This window comes from Pan troglodytes, chromosome 21 (assembly GCF_028858775.2).
Source record: "Pan troglodytes isolate AG18354 chromosome 21, NHGRI_mPanTro3-v2.0_pri, whole genome shotgun sequence".
Taxonomy (NCBI): Eukaryota; Metazoa; Chordata; class Mammalia; order Primates; family Hominidae; genus Pan; species Pan troglodytes.
Window position 1 is genome coordinate 54072287 of NC_072419.2, and position 24647 is coordinate 54096933.

Below are 24647 nucleotides of genomic sequence, written 5' to 3' on the forward strand. Positions count from 1 at the left end.
ACCCATCTGTCCAGCTTTCTAAAGCAACTGCAATAAAATATGTTTTTGTGCGATGGAATTTACAAAGCACCTACTAATCGCAGAACCCTGGGCTAAGGAGAAGAGTGAAGAAACAGAGCTCATCCTCAGTGGGCCCATGGCTGGTGGGAGAAACACACGGACATAAATGGCACGCAGGATGCAGTGGGTTGGTGCGGTGAGAAAGGTCCCAGGGTCCAGAGAACGGAGAGGGTCAGAAAAGTCTTTTTAGGAGGGATTGTATGTGAGTCAGCTTGCTATTGGCTGCAAGTGACTGAAACCCCTAATGAATCTGGCTTACACAGTGAGGGAGTATGTTATCTCCCATAACAGAGGTGGACTTCAGGGTGGGTTGATTCAGTGGCTCTGCAACACCACCAGTCTCCCTCGCCTGTTGTGGGATGTCACAATGTGGCTGCCACCAGCAACTGGCACATGTCTTCTTGTCCAGGTGAAGCAGGAAATTTTCCCCGACCCCTTCACAGGTGGGACCTGGAGTATCAGAAGCTGGAGCTGGAGCTACTTCGGTGCCAGCAGGGCAAACTCCATTCACTGTTGCGCTCAACCCCTTGTGGAAGGGAGCATGTAGATGAGCGGGTTCAGGAGCTGCGGCGAGTGCCTTTGGGCGCTGGCAGGAGCAAACTCTGTGCTGGCCCCACAGCAGCGTCTAAGGGAGGGGGGTACCTGCAAACCCGGAAACCCCAGAGGACGGGCGTCACAGTGCTCTTTTAGCTTTGCTGTCCGCAGATGGCTTAAATGTTAAACAGCTCAGTGGGCCCTCTGCCTTTTTGCATGAGGTTGTTGCTCTCCACCAGCGAGAGCAGACGGTCAGTATGACAGCCTTTAGTGTCCACACCTGTGGCACCTGAGCTCTTGTTTTGCATCCAGGAAAAATCAGGTCACATGAACGAATTGGACGGTGGTGAATATGGAGGATTTTATTGCCGATGAAAGGGGAGATGGAAAAGGGATAGAGCGGGAAGATAATCTTTCCCTGCTGGGGAACATTCTCTTCATCCTCTTCGAAGCAACACTGTCAAGCCGTCCCTCTGAAGTCAAGCTGCTTCTCTCCAACGTCCAGCTACTTCTCCTCTTCTCTGCTGGAGAAGCCTGGGGTTTTTATGGCACAGGATGGGGGGTGGGGCGTGTCATGTGTGGTTTTGGAAAGGCAACATTCAAGTCAGAAAACAGGAATCCGTGTTCTCACTTCGGGCCATGGTTCCAGGTTTGAGGGTAGGACCCTTGCTGGGGACCGCCCTCTTCTGCCCAGAGTTTCTCTGCCTCCTGTCCCTATCACAGGTCCCCTGGCATTGAGAGAGAAATCACTCCTTCAAGTGTGGGATATACTCCTTGTCTTCAGTACAATTGGCCATCTTGGCCCATGTGTCCCTTCCGGGACCACTGACAATCACCAGGAGATTGCTGAATGTAGTAACTGTAGACTAATTGGGATGACCCTGAAGCTGAGGACCACGTCAGCATCCCCTGAACCAAGGGGCTGCATGGGGAACAGGTAGACACCAGGACAAAGTCAGGCTTCTGTCAGGAGGAGGAACGTGAAGAAGGATATTGGTTAGGCAGCCGTCTGAGCAGGGCTTTGGTGGAGTGGTGTGCTTTTAGACTAGCAGAGATGACAACAATTACTTTTTGCGTGCTACTCACTGAAATTAGAGCTTTCAATGCAGAGTAGAATCTTCTCTGTGCAACTCCCTTAACTCACTCCCCTGTTGCTTCCAAGCCCTCCGTTCCTCTGTAAGTAGAGGGACAAGCCCACAGCTTGGGGCTATCTGCTACTCTCTGAAATGCCCATCGTGTTCTCTGCCTGCTGAAATTCAGGGGTTTGTTTCCAAACCTGTTTACTCTGGATATACCTGGCATTGCAATTGCAAAACTTAGTAAACATAGCAAACGGATAATTAGGAGGGGAAAAAGAAAGGGAGTCGCTGTTTTTATGAAAACCAAGTTGAATTGTCTGGAAAGATCTCTTAAGGGCAAAAAGCTGAAAAAGAGATCAGAAAAATATCGAGAACTGCCCAGTAACTGCCCAATATAATAGTCATTGCTGCAGGCAGGGCACCGTGGCTCACGCCTGTAATCCCAGAACTTTGGGAGGCTGAGGCCAGAGGATCACTTGAGCCCAGGAATTCAAGACCAGCTTGGGCAATGTGGGAGATTCTGTCTCTACTTAAAAAAAAAAAAAAAAAAAAAATTAGCTGGGTGTGGTATGCACAACTGTAGTCCCAACTACTTGGGAGGCTGAGATGGGAAGATTTCTTGAGCCTGGGGATTCGAGGCTGCAGTGAGCTATGATTGTGCCACTATACTCCAGGCTGGGCGGGAGAGCCTGTAATCCCAGCACTTTGGGAGGCTGAGGGGAGCAGATCACTTGAGAGGTCAGGAGTTTGAGACCAGCCTTGCCAACATGGTGAAACCCCATCTCTACTAATAATCCAAAAAAAATTAGCCAGATATGGTGGCACCCACCTGTAGCTCCAGCTACTTAGGAGGCTGAGGCATGAGAATCGCATGAACCTAGGAGGCAGAGGTTGCAGTGAGCCGAGATTGTGCCACTGCACTCCAGCCTGGGCAACAAAGAGACTCTGTCTCAAAAAAAAAAAAAGGGTTGAAAGAAATAGTCATTGCTGCATGTGACTACTGAGCACATTAAATGTGGCTGATGTGACTGGACGTGGTGGCTCACACCTGCAATCTCAGCACTTTGGGAGGCCGAGATGAGAGAATAGCTTGAGGCCAAGAGTTTGAGACCAGCCTGGTCAACATAGCGGGACCCCAATCTCTAATTTAATTTAATTAAATTAATTAATTTATTTTGAGACTGAGTTTCTCTCTTGTTGCCCAGGCTGGAGAGCAATGGCATGATAGCGGCTCACCACAACCTCCGCCTCCCGGGTTCAAGTGATTCTCCTGCCTCAGCCTCCCAAGTAGCTGGGATTACAGGCATGTGCCACCACGCCCAGCTAATTTTTTGTATTTTTATTTTTTTTTTAGTAGAGACAGGGTTTCTCCATGTTGGTCAGGCTGCTCTCGAATTCGCAACCTCAGGTGATCAGCCTGCCTCAGCCTCCCAAAGTGCTGGGATTATAGGCATGAGCCACCGCGGCCGGCCTCCATCTCTAACTTAAAAAATATTTTTTAAAAATGTGGCTGATGTGACTGAGAAGTTGAATTTTTAATTTTGTTCAATTTTAATTAATTTAAATGATTAAAAACTGATATGTGATTCAGTTATTGGAAAGCTTTTAAATATGTTTGGGGATAGTTGTTTATGTGAATCTACTTTTTCAGCTGTCAAATTTCTAAAATCGAAATAGAAGTCAAGTATATCTGATACACATGGAGGTGCACCGGAAGGGTAAAACTCACACCAGAGTTTGAAGACTTAGAATGAAAAATTTAAATGACCTTCATTTTTACATTTATTGTATGTTGAAATAATATTTTAGGTACGTTGGGTTAAATAAAATATATCATTGAAATTAATTTATTCTGTTTCTTTTTAGTTTTTTTTTCCTAATGCGGTTACTGAAACATTTTAAATTATGTTTGTGATTCACATTCTATTTCTACTGGACAATGCTGGTGTGGAAGGATCCTGCACTCGAATTGCGTGGCAAGTGTTTTTATACCCTCATTCCACTTCAAAGAAGCCAAAACTGAACATTGTAGAATTATATAAAGAACAAAGACAATGGGAGAATCCAAAAGCAGGCCCACATTATGAAGAAAGTCATTAGCCCTGGCATGAAAATATTCGCCAATTATAGGAGAGTTGCATGTTTTCTTTTAACTGTATAAAGCTGTGAGTGTAAACGGGTTTTTTTTTTTTTTTTTGGATTCCCCACCCACTTTAGCATATTTAGCTTTCTTAATGAGCCCGCTGCTGGTCCCAGCTGTGCTGGGTTTTCTGGACAGTTTCTCCTGGTTTTATGGCAGCCCTTGGAGGTCAGGGCAGTTATGACGATTCTCACTCTGGAGCTGGGGAAACAGGCTCAGGGAGGGCGCGTGACAGGCTGAGGGTCCCACAGGCAGTGAGCAGAGAAATAAGGAGTGGCCAGCGGGGGTGCCAGCCTCTGTGCCCTGGGATTCTCTTCTGCATTTTGTGTTCACCGCCTGGCCCTGGTGGCTGTACCTTCCTTCCCCTCCATGGGCCACACCTCTGGCTCTCATAAGAGGATGGCCCTGGGGCTCCTGGATCTGCCTTGCCTCAACAGAGAGCTGGTTGTGTCTGGAGTGCAGGTGTCCGGAAGCCCAGCTCCCTGCCCTGAGGCAGGACAAGGAGTGGCTGTGACTCACACCCTGGGCTGGATTCCCCTGCAGGGTGGGCTGAAGCCTGCCTCCCTCCCTAAGGGGCTTGGCTTAAGGCCACACCCTGGCCCGGCTTCCTGCTCTTCCTGATCCCCTCTCCCCACCCCTTTCTCATCTTCCCTGGTGCAGATCCTAGATCCAGTCCTTGCATGAAGGTCTTCCTCTCAGGATCTGCTTCAACGGTACCTGACATAAAATAGGTGCATGGGACGGGGGGAGAGCAGCGTTCAGAAACACGCTGGGGCTCCATACTGCATGCTTTTCAGACACTGGGGTGCTGGGAATGCACCCCTTGTCGCAAACCTCACCTTCAATTCCTGCCCCATGTAAAGCCTTAGGGAACCCCCATTCAGCGGACCCCTTCCCAGATGGGTCCAGTCCAGCATCCCCTCTGCCCTCGGAGGTTCCCAGCACTCTTGGGGGAAGAATAGTCTGAGAGATGCTGTCCTGCTTGGAGAGTAGCCCAGCCTCTGCCGGTGGTTTCTCGAAGCCCTGCTCTTTGTCTTGGGCCACAGTGTCTCCTCCTGCTAATTCCCTCCTAGAAATCTCCTTTCGAATGTCCCTCTTTCATGTTAGGGTGGTGACTGGTGGCTTTCATAGAGATTTCCATACTCTCTTTAGAACAAATTGGTTCCAACACTTCTAACTGTGGGAATGCAGCCAAAATTCTGAGAGCTCTGGAAAAGTCGGGTTCACTGGATTCACTGTCTCAGAAGAGGACTTTTTCCTGGAAAGAGGCATCTGGAGCAATATTGGTATCAGGGCTGTCACTGAGGCCCCTTTTCTGTCAAGAGCGCCATCAGTGGGCAGTGGTCAGTGGTGTGGGCCTGGTGCTGGCCAGGGGTCCTGGAAGTGGCTCCGCTGTCCTGCAGCCATGGGCCCAGGGAGCATTGATTCTGCCCAGCCCGGCTCTGTTCATCTGTGAGCTGAATCCCAATAGCATCGTTGAGTTCAGTGAGGATTAAGCAAGTTCATGCACCCGGAGAGCTCAGAACTGCAGTCCCCGACCCGCAGTAAGTGCTGTGTGTGTCAGCCCATCGTCGTCCGCTGGTGCCAGTCAGGGTCACAGATGAGCCTTGTCAAAATGCACCCCGGGATCAGGGCTTTGGGCTTAGGAAGTGAGATTTCTGTAGGAGCGCTTTGAGATTTAGCCTGTAATGGGCAGCTTTGCTTCTAATCGCTCTTGAGAGACAAGCCATCAAACATTGGTTATCCCTAAACTGAGAGCAGAAAGGGCTGAGGGGAGGAACAATGGCCCTGGCTCCCCCTGCCAGGCACCCACTCTGCCAGCTGATGACAGACGCAGACGGATGGAGGACGTTCCAAAGTCGAGGCTCAGGGCTGCTGCCTTTTCTCCTTCTGCTTCTTAATTTAAAAAAATTTATCCCAGAGTCTCCGTTACTGTAGATTCCCTGACACTCTGCTGTGGGCTAATCTTCAGGATAAAGCATCACCTTTTTTGAGTGTTTTTCTCCTTCAGGTATCCTCTTTTATCTTGAAACCAGGAAGAAACCTATGCTCTCATTCAATGCTGGAAAATGCATCCCTTGCTCATTTTTAAACCTTTTCATCTTCCCTTCATTTTCTGCCTAAATGTCTCAATTGTGTTTATCTTTCTCTTTCAGGGATGGCAGATGCTTAAGTACATGCAGGCTGTGAAGTGAGTTGTAAATAAGATATTGTTATTAGGACTATCCCTGATAAGAAAGGCATGTCCTCTGCACCTCCAATCCTGGGCCACTGCTATGCATCCCCACTTAGATGACCGACTGCAGTCGCTCAGAGCAATTGTAGAGGATGGCAAGGAATCAACCTATTTGGATGAAGACGTTTTGTGGGCGGGCAGAGAAGAAAACTCTTGAGAGAAGGAAGCATTGCCAGGGGCATGGGAGCCTACATCTGCTGGTGCCTCAGTCCCATCTTTGACCAATTCATTCAACAAACATTTATCAAGGAATGTCTTTGTGCCAGACCCCATCCTAGGCATGGGGCATGCAAGAAGGACAGGTCCCTGTACCCATGGAACCCCCGTGCAGGAAGCAAAACAGGAAATGAACAATGAAACAAATACACAGTGTAATTTCAGATCATACTAAATGGTGTAAAATAAAGTGTGTTGATGTGATAGCAAGGGACTGGGGACTAGGGAGCGTCCGGGATTGCTGTCTGTTAGGAGATCATATTTGAGTTGAGACTCGAATGCAGAGAAGGAATCTACTGAGTGAAAACTAGTGGAAGAACCACTTCTGTTCAACATAGCAGTGGAACTCCTAGTCAGAGCAATTAGGCAAGAACAATAAATAAAAGGCATCCAAATTGGAAAGGAAGAAGTAAAATTATCTCTGTACTCAAGTGACATGATCTTATATGCAGAAAACCCTAAAGATTCTACAAATCCCCCTGTTAGAACTAATAAGTGGATTTGACAAGTTGCAGGATATAAAATCAATGTGCAAAAATCAGTGAATATGAACAATTCAGAAAGAAAATTAAGAAAACAATTCAATTTACTATAGCATCAAAAAGAATAAAAGACAGGAATAAATTTGAAGAGGCAGAAGATTTGTACCAAAAACTATAAAAAACTATAAAAATTGCTGAAAAATTAAAGCAGACACAAATAAATGCAGATACCAGATGATGCTCATGAATCAGAGGACTTAATACTGGTAAAATGCCCTTACCTTCCAAAGGGATCTATAGATTCAATGCAACCCCTATCAAAATTCTAATTTTTTTGTGGAAATAGAAAAATTTATACTAAAATTCATATGGAATCTCAAGGCACCTCAAATAGCCAAAACAATCTTGAAAAAGAAGAACGGTTAGAGACATCACACTTCCTGATTTCAAAACTTACTGCAAAGCTACAGTAATCAAAACAGTATCATACTGACATAAAGACAGGTGTGTAGACCAAGGGAACAGTACAGACAGCCCAGAATTAAACCCTCACATGTAGGGCAGATGATCTTCGACAAAGATGCTAAGACCACTCAATGGAGAAAGGACAGTCCCTTCAACAAATGGTGTTGCAAAAACTGTATATCTACATGCAAAAGAACCTTATATCATATATAAAAATTAACTCAAAATGGATAAAAAACCTAAACACAAACCTAAAACTGTAAAACTCCTAGAATAAAACATAAGAGAGAAGCTTCATGACACTGGATTTGGCAATGATTTATTGAATGTGAAACTAAAAGTGTAGACAGCAAAAGAAAAAATAGATACATTGGACTACAGCAATATTAAACACTTTGCATCCAAAGACACAGCAGAGTGAAAGGTAACCTATGAAATGGGAGAAAATGTTTGAAATATATATAAGGGGCTAATATCCAGGATATTAAAAACAAACTCCTACAACTCAACAACAAAAAAAGAAATAACCCTATTATAAAATGAGCAAAGGACTTGAATAAACATTTCTCCAAAGAAGATATACAGATGGCCCATAAACACAAGAAAAGATGCTCAGCACCACTAATCATTAGAAAAATGCAAACCAAAACCACAATGAGATACCATCTCATGTTCATTAGGATGTCTACTATCAAGAAAACAGAAACTAACAAGTGTTGGTGTTGGTGTGGAAAAACTGGAACCCTTGTGCACTATTGATGGAAATGTCAATTGTATACCCCTATGGCTATACCCTATGGAATTATACCATAGGGGTATACCATGGGGGTATAATTGCATACCATAGGGGTTACCATGGGGGTATAATTGTATACTATAGGGGTATACCATGGGGGTATAATTGTATACCCATATGGAAAACAGTATGGCTGTTCTTCAGAACATTAAACATATAATTACCATGTGGTCCAGCGATTCCTTTCTGGGTATATACCCCAAAAAATTGAAAGCAAGGACTTGAAGAGGTATCTGTACACACAGGCTCATAGCAGTATTATTTACAATGTCCAAAAGACGGAAGCAATCCACGTGTCCATTGACAGATGAATGGATAAAGAAAATGTGGTATATCCCTATGATGGAATATTACTCAGCCTTAGAAAGGAAGGAGATTCTGACACATGCTGCAACACGGATGAAGCTTGAGGACTTTATGCTGAACGAAATAAGCCAGTCACAAAAGGACAAATACGGTATGATTCCACTTGTAGGAGGTACCTAGAGTAGTCAGATTATAAAGACAAGGTGGAATGGTGGCCGCCAAGGGCTGAGGGGAAGGAAAATGGAGTCGTATTTAATGGATACAGAGTTTCAGTTTTGCCAGATGAGAAGTTCTGTTGAGGGATGGTGGTGATAGTAGCACAATGGTGTGAATGTAGTTAATGCTACTGAGCTGTACACTTAGAAATGGTTAAGGTGGTTAATTTATGTGTGTAATTTACCACAGTTTGGAAAAATGATCAGAAGAGAGTTCCATGCTTAGGGAACAGCAAATGCGGAGGCCCTGTGGGTAGGAATGAGCTTGGCAGATTTGAGACAAAGGAGTCCCGTGCTCTGGGAGCGAAGTGAATCAGGTGGGGGAATGGAAAGAGGTGTGACCACAAGGACAGACAGGGGACAGAACAGGCTGGATCTTCTGAGTTTGCATTTGGTATCAGAGATGTGAAATCTGAGATTCACAACAAAGATCCCCAGTAACTTGCCCAAGGTGAAATAGTCAGTAGGTGGCAGTGGCAGGGAGTCCAAGTGGTTCCCTAATAGATTAGCTGTTTCCCCTTCTTCCTTAGTAATAGAACTACTGCTGACTATCAGTTGTGCCTATGGTCACCCAGAGTCATGACTACCTTTCCCAGCCCCTTTGCAGCTAAGCATGGCAAGGGAACTTAGTCCTAGACAGTGGGAAAGTAGGCAAAATCATCATGTGCAACTTTAAGGGTGTGTCCTTAAAGACAGAGGTATTCTCTTCTTTATCTTTTGTGCTTTCCTGGTATCTGGAATGTCAGTGTGATGGTTGGAGTTTGGCAGCCATCTTAGACCCATGAAGCAAGGGAGAGTGACATGACAGATGGGAGAGCGTGGCCGACATTGGACTTGGGAGTTGGGAGGGCTCCTGAGGTGGTGTCACTTGACCTGCCTTGTCTGATGAGGAGGAGCCAGTGGAGGGTGGGCATATTTAAGTAAGGTCACTCCTGGTAGAAGGATCTGAGGTGGGACAAGCTGGGAGTAAGACGGGGTGGTGGTTGGACACAGCAGGGAGGCTGGAGGGACTGAGGGCAGGTGTGAGGGGAGCTTGGGCAGAGATAGGAGCTGAGAGGGGGCAGGGCCTGGCCCATCAGTCCCGTGATGGGGGCACTGGAAGGTTGCGGTCAGAGAGCTGCCCAGGGCTGATTCAGCATGAGAAGGATCCTTCTAACTGCTGTGTGGGGAAGGGGCTGCTCATGACCAGGACGGGAGGCCAGGGCAAGGCTGGGGAGCCATTCAGGGTCAGCAGATGCTGGAAGATGGAATGGGAAGCACATGTTCTGTAGAGTATAGAGTGCAACCACCTGTGGGATGATGGGCCAGCACCTGCCCTGGGCTCAGGGACATCTGTGGCTGATGATTGTGATAAAGATGGCGGATGACCTCAGAGCTCCCTTCCTAGCCTGCGTTTCTGCAGGGAAATGTCAAATCCAGGGAATGGAATTGATCCCAGCATAAAAAACACATGACACTGTGGAGCCAGGAAGGAAGGTCATGAGAATGTTATCAGATGCCATATAATACTCAATATAAAACCAATCAATAATAATCAGAAGTAATCAATATAAAGCCAATAATCAATATAAAATTCAAGGCACCCGTAATGAGGGTGATGATGCCTAACATTTTAAACCCTTGCATCCCATGGGCAGACGGTGTACTGAGCACTTTACTGGTATTTTCTGCCTTAACTTGTCTGATAGTCCTATGTAACAGGAACTATCATAATCCTCAGTTTATAGAGGAGGAGACTCAGGCACAGAGAGGTTTAAATAACCTGCCCAAGGTCACACAGCTAGTAAGTGGTAGGCAGTGGGCTGGGATTTGAACCCAGAGAACCTGCCTCCCATGCAGGTGTTGTGTGCAAATTTGGCTCAGCCAATTGGATTCTCTTGTCTAGATCCGGGAGGTCTTCACCTTTCTCGATATCTGGCTCACTTGCATCCTGTGATTGTGCCCCCCCAGAGTGAGGGGGCGCATCAGGGCTGAGGATGCTGGTTTGAGTCTTTGAGCAGCATGAGAGACAAACCGAGCAGCAGATGTGGCCAGGTGGGAAAGCCGACACCTCCTGGACTCTCGAAGGCTGAACTGGAGACCCAGGGACAGGGACGGGAGGGTCCCATGGGAGTCCCCAACTCTTATCATCATTTCTGTGTTCATTTGTTCTTGGGAGAGGGGACATCAGACCCTCCTTCCCCCATTAGAATTTTTGCTCCAAGAAGGGGTTTTTGTTTGATGTGTGTCTCTAGTGCCTTGGGCAGTTCCTGGCTCAATATGTATAGAAATATTATTGTAATAAAGATGAGGGCAGCGACCTTATCTGTCCCTTTCAACCCAGCAGCTAGCAGAGTACCTGGCATGTGGTAGGACTCAATAAATATTTGTAGAATGAATGAATGGATGAATGAATGAGTGACATCTCTCAATCCTTCCCCATACCTGCCTCCTCTGTCTTCAGGACCCTTTCCTCCCCATCTCATTCCAACATCCCTGTTTTGGGGCTTTCTTGGGTGGATTTGGGGCCCCATTGTGCTCCCCCAGTGCCTGTTTTAACAGCCTCCCTCCTGCCAAGATGACAAATGTCTCTCAGCCCTGGAAGCTGAGGCTGCCTCCACTGTGAAGCTGATACCACTGTTGGAAGATGCTTCCTCCCACATTGGCACTGCTCTGCTGTGCCCCGGGGTTGCGGCACCTCCTCTGACTGGCCCTTCACTTCAGTCACACTCCTGGAAACAAGTTCCCAGGCAGACCCCGTCCCCAAAGTCTAGGATTCAATTGTCTGCTTATACGAGTGCTAAAAACAGCATGATTTCCCCCAACTCAGCTGCACCTGTGCAGACAAGAATAAGACAGCATATTTTTAGCAGGTAACAGACTGCACACATGAAGGCTATAATTAGCATTTCATTCAAAGGGAGGAGTTTCCCATCCAATGCAAGAGTGACTGACCACGGGGTCTTCTCACTGCAGCCTCTGTCTCAGGTGCCTGGTGCGGGAAGGAGCCAGCAGCACCGAGGGAGACCCTGGGGTTCCCTGGGCACCCAGGAAAGGGGTGGGGCCTTTTTGGATATTGCTCCCATCACTGCTCATACCTTTCCCTCTGGCCTGTCCAGAGCCTTGGTCCTGCCCAGACCCTAGTGCTGTCCTCCTGTGAGGATGACCTGGCCAGGCCATGTGATGAAGGTGCCCTGTCAGGTTGGTATGGGGCTTGCGGGTCCTCTGTCCTGCACTCAAGCTGCCCCATGGGGGACAGGGACAGGGCTGGGGTTACCCAGCTGTGGCAGAGACTGCTGGATGACCTCAGCATCCCTCCTGGTAGCAGTGAGCCTGGCTGCCTGGAATAAAGACTGCATTTCCCAGGCCTCCTTGTGACCAAAACATGGCCAGTGGGGTGTGAACATTGTCTCTTTTTCCTTCTCTTTGGATGGGAGAAAACAGGGGACAGATGTCTGGGATGAAGCAGAAGGCAACGGTCTCAAAAATCCGAGGATAAAGATAGAAGGAGGTGGGGCCTCAGTTTCCTCTGCTGTAAAATGGAAGAGTAATTATGTCTATGTTCTGTGGTTTCTGTAAGTTAAGATTCTTTCAGCTGCTAAGTGAAGAAAAATTAAACCCCAATGGTCTAAGGCAAAGGTGGATTTATTGGCTCAGGTAACTGGAAAAAAAATATTCAAGAAAGAGGCTGACTCAGGCATGACTGTTTATCCATAGCCTGGGGGGACCTGACTTGCCTGAGTTACCCGTGGCTGTTATTTTCCCCGTAAATTTGTTCATGTGACCAGCAATTCCGGCTTGAAAGGACCATAGAATCTTATTGTAACCCCAGTGTTTAAATCCTGAGCGCACGGGATGTCCAAAATCATCATCGTCACGATTTCTGCCATTCAGAGAGCTGACATTTTTCCTGCTCCTCCCAGCTCTTTTTTCTGGCCTCTGCTAAGGTCGAATTCTCCACTCTGCATCTCACAGCTGCCCTTCTTGCTTCTGCAAGGGTCCCTCCATCCAACCACATCGTGGGCTTCTTCTTCTGCTTTTCACATCTCCAAGTTCCACATCCCCAAGTAGCTGCTAGAGACACATTTTACTGAACATTTTGGAGCAACCCAGGAGTGTGATTTCATCCGTGCCCCGGTCCTTTGGCCATTTCTGCCAACTCTAACATCAGTGTATGTTGCTTAGCAACGCCATTTTTGTTTTTATTAAGAAACTTTAATTCAAAAGGAAAACTCTCTCACCAGAGTAAATAGAAAACCAGCATCTTTTCCATGCAAAAGGATGATGACTGTAGAACTAAAAGCAATAAACCTAAACAGAAGTGCTTCATTCTGCAGGAAGCCTGGGGCCTGTCCTTTCTTTGTTCAAAAGGATGAAATGCAAGGTCTGGAAAGGAGCTAAAGGCGCATCAGCACCAAATCAAGGTGTTTTCTTTGAGGTGATTGAAGAATTGGAGAAGAACCACTACAGGATTCAGCGATCTTAGTGCTAGCCCCGTTTGCTCTGTCAAATCATCTCATGTTTATCCTCTGGGAGTTCCTGAGCTAGGAGGGCTGTTGCGGGGCTGGGAGAAGGGACTTCCAGGCAGCGGGGCTAGTGTCACACAGGCCTGACAGGAGGTGGGGGCCCTGGTTCAAAGAAGTAGCAGAAGGCCGGGTGTGGTGGCTCACGCCTATCATCTCAGCACTTTGGGAGGCTGAGGCAGGAGGATCACTTGAGGCCAGGAGTTCCAGACCAGCCTGGCCCACATGGTGAAACCCTAACTATTTTTAGTCTCTATGAAAAATACAAAAATTAGCCTGGTGTGGTGGCACACACCTGTAATCCCAGCTACTCATGAGGCTGAGGCGAAAGAATCGCTTGAACCCGGGAGACAGAGGTTGCACTGAGCCGAGATTGAGCCACTGCACTCCAGCTTGAGCAACAAAATGAGACTCTGTCTCAAAAAAAAAAAAAAAAAAGTAGCAGAGAGAAGCCAGTGAAACAGGAGGAAAGCAGAGGAGGTGGAAGAGGAGAGCAGGCAGGGGCCAGATGGCACAGAGCCTGGCAGCCACAGTCAAGGATGCTGCCGGGCTGGAAATCTGGGGTATGAGGGCGTCAGGTGAGTGCTCTTAAAATCCAGGTGGCCTGGGAAAGAGATAAAGCATGGGGGACATTCAGCCAGGCAGGACCGGGTCCCATTCATGTGCCAACCCCAGTGTGGCCTCTGCCCCTCCCTCCCAGCAGGTGACCCCGCATCCCTCGGAGGCTGAGGTGTGGGGTAAGTGGAGGCTTTGAGTCTTTATTTCCTGAGCCCACGTGTCCCTGTCTCTAGGCAGGGACCCTCGGCCAGCTCAGGGGTAAGAATGCAGTGACAGTCAGCGGTGATGTCCCCTGTGAAGAGCCCTGATTGGATTTCCGAGGCGTCTCCAGCCATGAGGGCCGCAGAGAGGCCCTGGCCAGGGACCTTTATCCACATGCCTCTCACTCCCCTGATTGAATCTATCGATTCCCTGTCTATCACCACCTTCCCCGAGACACAAGGATGGGATGGTTTAAATGATTTACTTATTTCAAGCCACTGGGGCTTGGCAGAAAAACCAATAGGTGAATGTTAGAATGTTTTCCCTTAATTATTCAGGCTCTCTGAAGAAGAATCTGAAATATCTCGCTGTGAATGGAGCCAAGGTAGAGATGAGGCTGCAGCTACAGGAAGTGTTCTCTGAACCACCTGCCCTCCTGCCTGGGTTCCCCCAGGGCACAGGTGTATTTAATTCACCTGTAGTCAGTGAATGTTGGTGGAGCACCTCTGCCACATCGAGCACTGGTCTAGCTGCAGAGACACAGAGATGGAAACCATGCAGCCTCGGACCCTTCAGCTACTCACAATCTATTGAAAGAGGGGGTGTGTTTGGGGCATGATTAGAGCTATAGTTTAAGGATGGATAGACCAGGTTAGGAGCGCAGTGAAGAGGAAATTCATGGAAGGGATACAGAAACAGAGCTGGAAATGTACACAAGGGTGAGGATATTTGATGCTTAAGAATTTTTAATAAATTATTTCCTTCTTTTGTTTCTTTGAATACAAAAGAAACCTTTACAAAATTTAAAAAATAAAGATTATAGGCCACGCTCTGATCATTACAAATGACATTAAAATAAATGGTAAAGAGATAGCCCTGGCCAGATGTGGTGGCTCATGCCTGTAATCCCAGCACTTTGGGAGGCCGAGGCAGGTGGATCACTTGAGCTCAGGAGTTCCAGACGAGCCTGGCCAACATGGAGAAACCCCATCTCTATCAAAAATACAAAAAAATGGCCAGATGTGGGGGTGCGCACCTGTGGTCCCAGCTACTCAGGAGGCTGAGGTGGGAGCTCTCATTTGAGCCCGGGAAACAAAGGTAGTAAGCTGAGATCGCATGCCACTGCACTCCAGCCTGGGTGACAGAGTGAGACTCTGTCTCAATAAATACATAAATAAATAGAATAAAAGATAGCCCTGCTAGGAATGCTCTGTGTCTTGATTGGGATGATGTTTACTTGAGTAGACACATTTGTCAAAACGCATTGAATGGGACACAGAGAACAGTGCCTTTTACTGGGGAAGGAATTCTCTCCCAGATAACTCCCAGATCAAAGCAGAAACCAAAACTAGAATAATGGTTTCTAGAAAACAACAAGAATAGTTTACACCAGCATCTGAGGGACTCGGCTAGTGCTGTACTCAGAAGAAAATTTATAGTCTTAAATGCTTGTATTGCTCCAGGGTTTCAAAAGGGCGATGGTAAAAGTACTGAGTTCTCAAAAAATAGGAAAAAACAAAAAACAAAACAAAACACAACAAAAAAAAACCCCTAAATAAGCCAAGATAAAATGGGGAGAGGAAATTATAGATAAGAGCCAACATCGAATATGCACAGGGTATGGACGGTGAGTTTTTGGGGGAGTTAGTGATGGGAGCACGCCGCTTCGGAAGTGTATTTTTCCATTTCAGGAGCTGGAGGGTTTTTACGCAGTAGAGTGACCATGCGTGGAGCTGGATGGAGAAAGACCCTGGAGGCCGCAGGGTGGAAAGCTGACTGGGGAAGACCGATAGTCACTGTCTGCCTTGCCTGTTCTTGTTCTCTTTCTGGGCTCTAAGATTTCTTTCTTTCTTTCTTTTTTGACAGAGCCTCTCTCTGTCACCCAGGCTGGAGTGCAATGGCGTGATCTTGGCTCACTGCAACCTCCGCCTCCTGGGTTCAAGCAATTCTCCCGTCTCAGCCTCCCATGTAGCTTTGACTACAGGCACGTGCCACCGCTTTCGGCTAATTTTTGTATCTTTAGTAGAGACAGGGTTTTGCCATATTGGCCAGGCTGGTCTTGAACCCCTGACCTCATGTGATCCACTTGCCTCAGCCTCCCGAAGTGCTAGGATTACAGGTGTGAGCCACCACGCCCGTCCAAGATTTCTTTTCCTTCTCTAAATCATTACAGGGGGTCTGGATGCTAGCTGTGCCCTGCCTCTGGGTTATGCAGCCCAGAAATGAAATTTCAAGAGAGTGGGTTCATCTGTGCCAAGTCACATCTTCACCAAAGAAATCTGGGTTCTGATGGGGTCTGCGATGGACTTGTACGTGTGCCATCTGGGGGATGGAGGGTGGGGTGGTGGCCAGGACGGGCCTGTCTGGGAAAGAGGCTTCCCTGAGCCAAGACAGTGGGGGCCACAGGGGACTCTGGGATGGGAAAGCCAGCCCAGCCAGGGTCCTTGGGGGATCTGGAGGGGACGTGACAAAGCAGGAGGGTAGGAGGGGAGCCAGGAGTGGGAAGCTGGGGAAGCCAGAGCAGCAGAGGCTGAAGCAAATCCTGTGGGAAAGAACCAGGAATGGGTGGTTCCTGAGGGAGTGGCTCAAACACCCTCGCAGAGGGGTGGCTCACCTTTAAAGAATGTCTTGCTCAGGCCAGGCACGGTGTCTCATGCCTGTAATGCCAGAACTTTGGGAGGACAAGTGAGACGAGGTTGGTTGCAGTGAGCCGAGATTGTGCCATTGCATTCCAGCCTGGGCAACAGAGCGAGACTCCATCTCAAAAACAAAACAAAACAAAAAATGCCTTGCTCTTCCTCAATCAAAATCCCCCTGGGAGTAAAAAATATTGAATGATAGCATACATAAGAAAAGTGACCAGGCCAGGAGTGGTGGCTCACACCTGTAATCCCAGCACTTTGGGGGGCTGAGGTGGGTCGATTACTTGAGGTCAGGAGTTTGAGACCAGCCTGGGCAACATAGTCAGACCTCATCTCTTAAAAAAAAAAAAAAGAAGAGGAAGAAGGGGTAGGAGGAGGAGGAGGAGGAGGAGAAGAGGAAGAGGAAGAAAAGAAACGTGCCCAGATCATAAGAGTACATTTCAATTAATCCTCACCAGGTACACGCACCTGTGCCCAGACCCTAGATAAAGAAACAGCAATCTCACTACACAGAGTCCAACTGAATGCCTCTCAGAGGGCCACATTCTCCTTTTCAGCGCTGAGGAAATTGGATCCAAAAGAGCCTTGGGTCTCTTTTGGTTGTTTCATTTGAGTATTCTATGGGCAGATTTTTCTGTATTGGACTTCTTGAAATGGGACTTACCTGTGCTTAATTTATCTTGATTTCAGCCCACTGGGTAATAAATACAATGGACCCTTGAACAGCACAGGTTAGAACTGCCACAGACCACATCTACGCAGATTTTCTTCTGCCTCTGCCACCCCGAGACAGTAAGACCAAACCCTCCTCTTCCTCCTCCTACTCCTCAGCCTACTCAATGTGAAGAGACAAGGATGAAGACCTTCATGATGACCCACTTCCACTTAATGAAGAGTAAATGTATACTCCCTTCCGTATGATTTTCTTAATAACATTTTCTTTGCTCTAGCCGACTTTATTGTAGGAATACAGTATATGATACATTTAACATACGAAAACTGTTTATGTTATCAGTAAGGCTTCTGGTCAACAGTAGGCTATCAGTAGTTAAGTTTTTGCAGAGTCAAAAGTTATATGTGGATTTTTGACTGCGTGGGATTTGGTGCCCCCAACTCCCACATTGTTCAAGAATCAACTGTATTCCAAATGACAGAATGTAATGCCAGACATCTGGAAAAGACTGATACATTTTTCTGACCACCAGAAGAAAATCCACCCAGGGAATTGGTCAGCGGAGGCAGGCACTCAGGTTTCACGGAGCCATGAGTTGGAGGGATTCTGCCAGCTTGGGTGAGGAGGGGCTCACAGGTCCCAGGAAGGTGGCAGTAGCCTGGGAGCTGCTTCCTTGAAAAGTCTGAACGGGCTGGGACCTGTGGAGAGGGACAAGCGAGGGCTCAAGGGATGGGTCTGAGCTGGTTTTTAAAGTTTATCTGTGTTAGAGAAACTGCCGCTCCAACACCAAGAATAAATCAGCTCCATTTCCCATCACCTCGGTTGCTTCTTTTTCCCATCTCTTCCTCTCTGTAAGTTTTGCCTAAGAAAAATGTATTATGTTTTCTGAAGGCAACCGCTTCCCCCTCCTCCCTTGTGAACAGTCAGGCAAAGAATGAATTTAGATTTTTTTGTAGTGTCAAGGCCTCTCTCATTAAATTACTCCCACCATCTCTTGTCTCTCCTGGTGAGTGAGTTTAATGATCTCTTGCTCCTTATTCTCTTGAAAACTGCCTCGTGTGCTTCTGGCTTGGGCAATCTTAATGCTTTGGGCAGCTTTCAGTTTCCTGACTGTAGCTTGCACTCCAGACCTCATCCCCAGCCCGTCCCCATCCTCTTCTCCGCCCAGCGCTTCCCATCTTCCCACATTCCTCTTCTCATCCCCTGTTCTCTCTGCACGTATTTGCTCACTGACATTCCCATATTTTCTACTTCTACTGAAATCCTGATTGTATCCAGTCATGCTTTTTTGATTTTTTAAAAACACTGAAATGTCTGTAATTCCAACACTTTGGGAGGCCGAGGTGGGCGGATCGCTTGAGCCCAGGAGTTTGAGACCAGCCCAGGCAACAGGGCAAGGCCGTATCTCTATAAAAAATACAAAAATTAGCCGGGCATGGTGGCATGCGCCTGTATTCACAGCTACTCAGGAGAGCGAGGCAAGAGGATCGCTTGAGCCCAGGAGGTTGAGGCTGCAGTGGGCCATGATCACACCACGGCATTCAGCCTGGGCAACAGAGAGAGCACCTGTCTTAAAGACAAACAAACAAACAACCCTGAAATTTTGGCTAGATGTGGTGGCTCACACCTGTAATCCCAGCACTTTGAGAGGCCGAAGTGGGCAGATCACTTGAGGCCACAAGTTGAAGACCAGCCTGGCCAACATAAGGAAATCCTGTTGCTACTAAAATTACATAAATTAGCTGGGTGTGGTGGCGGGCACCTGTAATCCCAGCTACTCGGGGAGACTGAGGCACAATAATTGCTTGAACCTGGGAGGCTAAGGTTGCAATGAGCTGAGATTTTGCTACTGCACTCCAGCCTGGGCAACAGAGTGAGACTTCGTCTCAAAACAAACAAATACACACACACACACACACACACACACACACACACACAAACACAAACAAAAACCCCTGAAATGTGATGATGACCGTTGTGTCCTTATCAACAGCCATTGCTTGCCTGCTTACGTTAGTTGCAGTGGGAGGGTAGGCAGCCAGAAGTATTGGGCATTCCCCTGGCCTGTGCATTTTGAATGATGAATACAAAACTGCTCAATTCACCAAAAACAATCATGTAAGAAAGGAACGTTTCACTTCTTCATATGGGCCCCTGATTGCATGTGATGCAGGTGACAATTACATATGTCCCCTTAACAGTCTGGAAAATTCTAGTGAAGAGAGGAGTTTAAGTCCCTTCACACTGAACTGAAACAATTAATTCTCTATAAAAATCTCCGCATGATGGATCATGTTGCATTTCAAACCTCTACAGACTGTCTCATATAAATATCTGTTTCTCTTTTTTGAGACAGAGTCTCGCTTTGTCACCCAGGCTGGAGTGCAATGGTGCAATCTTGGTTCACTGCAACTTCTGCCTCCCAGGACCTGCAGAGGTCCTGGTCTCAGAGTTCATGCCCTGCAGTTGCTGTGTGTCCAGCAGCTGGCAGGGCAAGAGGGTTGGGGGGTGGGCGTCACTCCCACAGACACACAGCACCCGGCAGAACCCTGGCCTAAAGGCGTGCAGCTCTGGGGTCTCCCAAGCCCACCTGGGAGTAGGCCCATGGGGACAGCTGTGGGGGCAGGGACTCCCAATGTACAAAACAGGCCATGAGCTGGGCAAGCTGCTCCTTCTCATAACCTCAGACCTTTCTTCTGACCCAGTCAGGACCAGCTCCTGGGAGCCTGCAGACAATCCTGGGCCCAGAGAAGCAGGCAGATGTGGCTGTTGGTAGCACTAATATGGGTTGTGAATATCATCCTGTGGTTATTACTTTACTTACGTTACCTGCCAGTACACTCGATCCTGCATATGTCCCCTCACTTCACGCTCACGGGGTTTGCATGATGGGACGAGCACTCCCAGCAGGTGATGAGGTTGATAAATGGCACCTGACATTCCTGGAGCACCTGTTGGTGCGCAGGGCGGGGCTTAGTGCTCTGTTTGAGTCTGGAGACTTTACTCTGCAACAGCAGCTGTGTGACCCCCGGTGAGTGGTTTAACCTTTCTATGCCTCTTCTTTCTCAACTCTAAAGGTGGATAATAAAGTCCCTGCCCTCAAGCAATCAAAGATGTGTAAGAAGGGCCTGGCACATGGCAGGCAGGCAGTATACATGGTTGGGATTAACCCCACTATACAGATGAGGAAACTGAGGCTCAGAGGCACTGGCCTGGCAGGAAGTAGGACCTGCGCCCAGGCTCGTCTGATGCTGAGCGCTTTGGCCTCCATCCCTTATGGCTGCTCCCCACTCCACACTGGGACAGATCCTGGAGAGGCAAACCCCAAATACCCTCCCTAACCAGAAACCGAAATACCAAAATCCACTAGATCCCAGCCCTTACAGCTGCCTTCAGAAGGGACAGAGCAGAGGGCCACACCTTCACACGCACACAGGGGCTGACCATCCAAGGACCCCAATCACCTGGCTGAGAGCAGCCCTGCTCCCACGGGGACACTGACTGCTCCGAGTGCCCGGCATTTAGGCCTCAAGCCACCCACTCTGCACGGCACGGGGCCTCCTTGGAACGCATCCCTCCCCAGAGGCTGTTTCTCTGCGGGATGGCGCTGCTGCTGTGGGGAGGACCCTTCCTCCCTCCTTCACGACGACCTGCCCTCACCTGGCTCGTCTCTTGGTAGACGCTGTCCCACGCATCTCTGTCATTTGTATGCCACCAAGGTGACAGTCTTCCTGGCCACGGGTGTGACAGGGCCTTTTAGTTTCTGACTGACACAGTCACAGCCCGATTTCACCTGATTCCACTTACAAAGGCAGGTTTCCCTTCCCAGCCGCACATGGGGGTGGTCTCAGTGGAGTTCAAGAGGATGTGGGCTGGGAGGAGGGGCAGCAAAGAATCCCCAGCCCACCCCAAGCAGGAGGTGGCAGGGTCCATCCGGCCGTCTGGAGACAGCCGAGACCCTTGGCCACTGCAGTTCCCCCCACTGAGCCTGCCCCCATCCCCACTCCACACTGGAACAGATGCTGGAGGGGCAAACCCGAAATACCCTCCCTAACCAGATACCAAAATACCAAAATCCACCAGATCCCAGCCCAGCCTGGCCAGATAGTCTGACTTTCCAATGAAGACGAAAATACAGATTTTTAGAATTAAAATGTAAATGCTGGCAACTAATTCAAATTCAATTTTGTGGTGGTGTTTTTTTTTGTTTTTGTTTTTGCATGGAGGGCTTTCTGGTGAAAACCAGACCCCACCTGGGAGCAGGCCCTGGGGGGACGGCTGTGGGAGAAGGGGACCCCTTCCCCTCAAGTACAAAGAACAGGCCACGAGCTGGGCACAGATGCCTCTTCCCGAGCCCACCTGGGAGTGACAACCGGAAAACGTGCTAGACAAATTCTGAAAGAGCTGTAACACCTTACATTATTTTAAAAGTCCCCAGGTTGAGTTAATCCCAGACCCTTTACAGCTTTTGCCTTCTGATTGGTGAGGCCTCAGCTCAAATGTCACCTCCTCAGAGAGGCCCTCCCCCATGGCCCTATTTAAGTAGCCCCCACCAGAGTCTCAGTCAGCGACACGCACCCTTCATTTCCTTCTTGGCGCTGACCCCTACCTGCAAGTGCCTCGTCATTTGCGGTTGGCATCTGCACTGTCCGTCTCCACCAGCACTTAGGCTCCGTGAGGACAGACGCACGACGCCTTGTGCCCTGGTGAATCCCAAATCCCTGCCCTGAGCGCAGTGCCTGGCACAGAACAGACACAGGCAATGAGTGCTGCTGAAAGTTCCCCATGGAGCCAGTGGTGATCTGTCCAGGCTCTACAGCCCTCCCGCTAAACGTGTTCAGAGACGGGGACGCTGGGGCCACCCTCCTTGCTCCACTCCTGGTGAAGAGCCCTCAGACCCATAAGATGGGCTTGTCCATATCACCTTCTCAGGTGAGCCTCATACATAAGCAGGTTCAGTGGGTTAACCAAGCCTACATCTTTAACCCACGTGATAACCACAGTACCAGGTTTCTGCCATCAAATCTTTTCTATCCTCAGTCCTGCCTTGGGAATTCAAACTCACCCAGAATTCAGAGTTTCACAGACTCAGAAGAGAATGTGATGCCAGATTGTTCTGAAATGTTTGGTTTTAAAGCAAGATCAAATGATTACATTTGTGATCTGAAATCATTTGATTGTGTCAAGCCATATCCCCTTCCAAATTATTCTCTTTAAATTCTCCCCAGAACGGGGAGCAGTATTAATTGTTTCCAATGAAAAGACTGCCCCTTTCATCAAAGCCATGAGCTTTATCTGCTGTTTTTGAATATAATGCTGGCTTAGTGAAAGTTGATTGTAAATAGCAGGTCTTCTTTGTGCATTTTGTGCTTCCAAATGTGCTAGTTGGAATAAAGAAGTGAAAAGTTTAAAAATCCTCTCTTGTAAATGTTTGGAAATTGCACTAGAGTTATTTCTTGCTCTTTGAGGGTAGAGGTCACCCTGCAAACATACAGTCACACCTGTTCAGCTCCTCCGGGTTCTGAATGTCACTAGACCCCCACTTCCCCCCCCACCTTGGCAGGCCAGACTCTGTGAAGGACACTCACTGTCTGTGTGACCTCACACCAGGTACAGGGACCGGGGGAAAGAGGCACGTCTAGCTTGTGGGACAGTCCTGCAAGGCCACTTTTCTGGTAGGGAGGTGACACCTTCAAAGGAATCTCTCATTTCTCCCAGCTCCAGCCAGTTTCAACAACAGGTGGGGTTTTCTTTCCTCTCAATTGTTATAGATTTCTTTTCTAATAATCAAAGTCATGTCTCATTTTGAAAGTTTTTAAAAATAGAAGAAAACAAGATTTTAAATCACGCGTGATTCCAACACCAAAGATAAGCAGCATTTGCATTTTGCTATGTAGTGCTCCTGTTAGACATACACACACATATGATCACACTTACACACTTATGCATTTTTGCTTCATTAAAATAGAATAAAGCTTTATGGGCCAGGTGCAGTGGCTCATGCCTGTAATCACAGGCGGATCACTGAAGGTCAGGAGTTTGAGACCAGCTTGGACAACATGGTGAAACCCCAGCTCTACTAAAAATACAAAAAATAGCTGGATGTGGTGCGTGTGCCTGTAATCTCAGCTACTCGGAAGGCTGAGGCAGGAGAATTGTTTGAACCCAGGAGGTGGAGTTTGCAGTGAGCCGAGATCTCACCATTGCACTCCAGCCTGCACAACAGAGTGAGACTCTGTCTCAAAAAACAACAAAAAAAAAGAGCTTTGTTTACACTAAACAATATTTTGTGTCCATATTTACACATAGATAACCAACAGATCACTATCATTTTTGGTATGGGCATATGTAGATATAAGTATTACATGAATTTCCTACTTTTTATCCAGTTATGGTTATATCACCTATCAGTGATTTAACTTCAGCCAAGATAGAAGTTTATCTCATAAAAACCAAGACTGGGCCGGGCACAGAGGCTCACGCCTGTAATCCCAGCACTTTGGGAGGCTGAGGCGAGTGTTTCACTTGAGGTCATGAGTTCGAGACTAGCCTGCTCAACATGGTGAAACCCTGTCTCTACTAAAAATAAAAAAAATTAGCTGAATATGGTGGCACGCACCCGTAATCCCAGCTATTCAGGAGGCTGAGGCATGAGAATCACTTGAACCCAGGAAGTGGAAGTTGCAGTGAGCTGAGATCACGCCATTGCATTCCAGCCTGGGCAACAGAGCAAGAGTCTGTCTCAAAAAATAAAAAAGTAAAAACAAAACTGGAGGTTGTCAGTCTAGGGTGGCGTTAGGGACTTTCATTTCCTTCCAGAGGACATTCTGCTATCCACAGGGTAGAAGCCTAATCCTCAAGGTTCAAGGTGACAAGAATAGCTCCAACCATCATACACTTATTCCAGGAAGCAGGTCAAAGGATGGAACAACTAAGAAATGACATTAAAGATATGGGTCAGTCCATCTGCGTTGCTATAAAGGAATACCTGAGGCTGGTTATTTATAGAAGAGAGGTTTAATTGGCTCACAGTTCTGCAGGCTGTACAAGCATGGCACCAGCATCTGCTCCTGGGGAGGCCTCAGGAAGCTTCCAATCATGGCAGAAGGTGAAAGGGAAGCAGGTACATCACATGGCGAGAGAAAGAGCAAGAGAGGGAGGAGGATGTGCCAACCCCTTTAAACAACCAGATCTCCCATAAACTCAGAGCAAGAATTCAGTCATTGCCATAGGGACGGCACCAAGCCATTGTGAGAGGGATCTGCCTACATCACTAAAACACCTCCCACCAGGCCCCACCTCCAACATCAGGGATCACATTTCAACATGAGATTTGGAGGGGACCAACATCCAAACCATATCAAGACAGAAGTTACAGAAGGGGGTCTCCAAAAATACCACCCAACACTTTTATTGCCTCCCATTGGCCAGAACCTGGTCACATGGCCACAACTCACTGCAAGGAAGCCTGGGAAAATGTAGCCTGTGCCCACCCACTAGGAGAGGGGAGCACTGGTGCCAGGGTGTGGGACCACCAGCGGG

At 47.8% G+C, this 24647-nt stretch overlaps 1 pseudogene; it reads right to left on the reverse strand.

The window, feature by feature from the left end:
• Positions 1-21454: 21454 nt before the first annotated feature.
• On the reverse strand, positions 21455-21520 carry LOC112206574 (U7 small nuclear RNA; annotated as a pseudogene).
• Positions 21521-24647: the final 3127 nt, after the last annotated feature.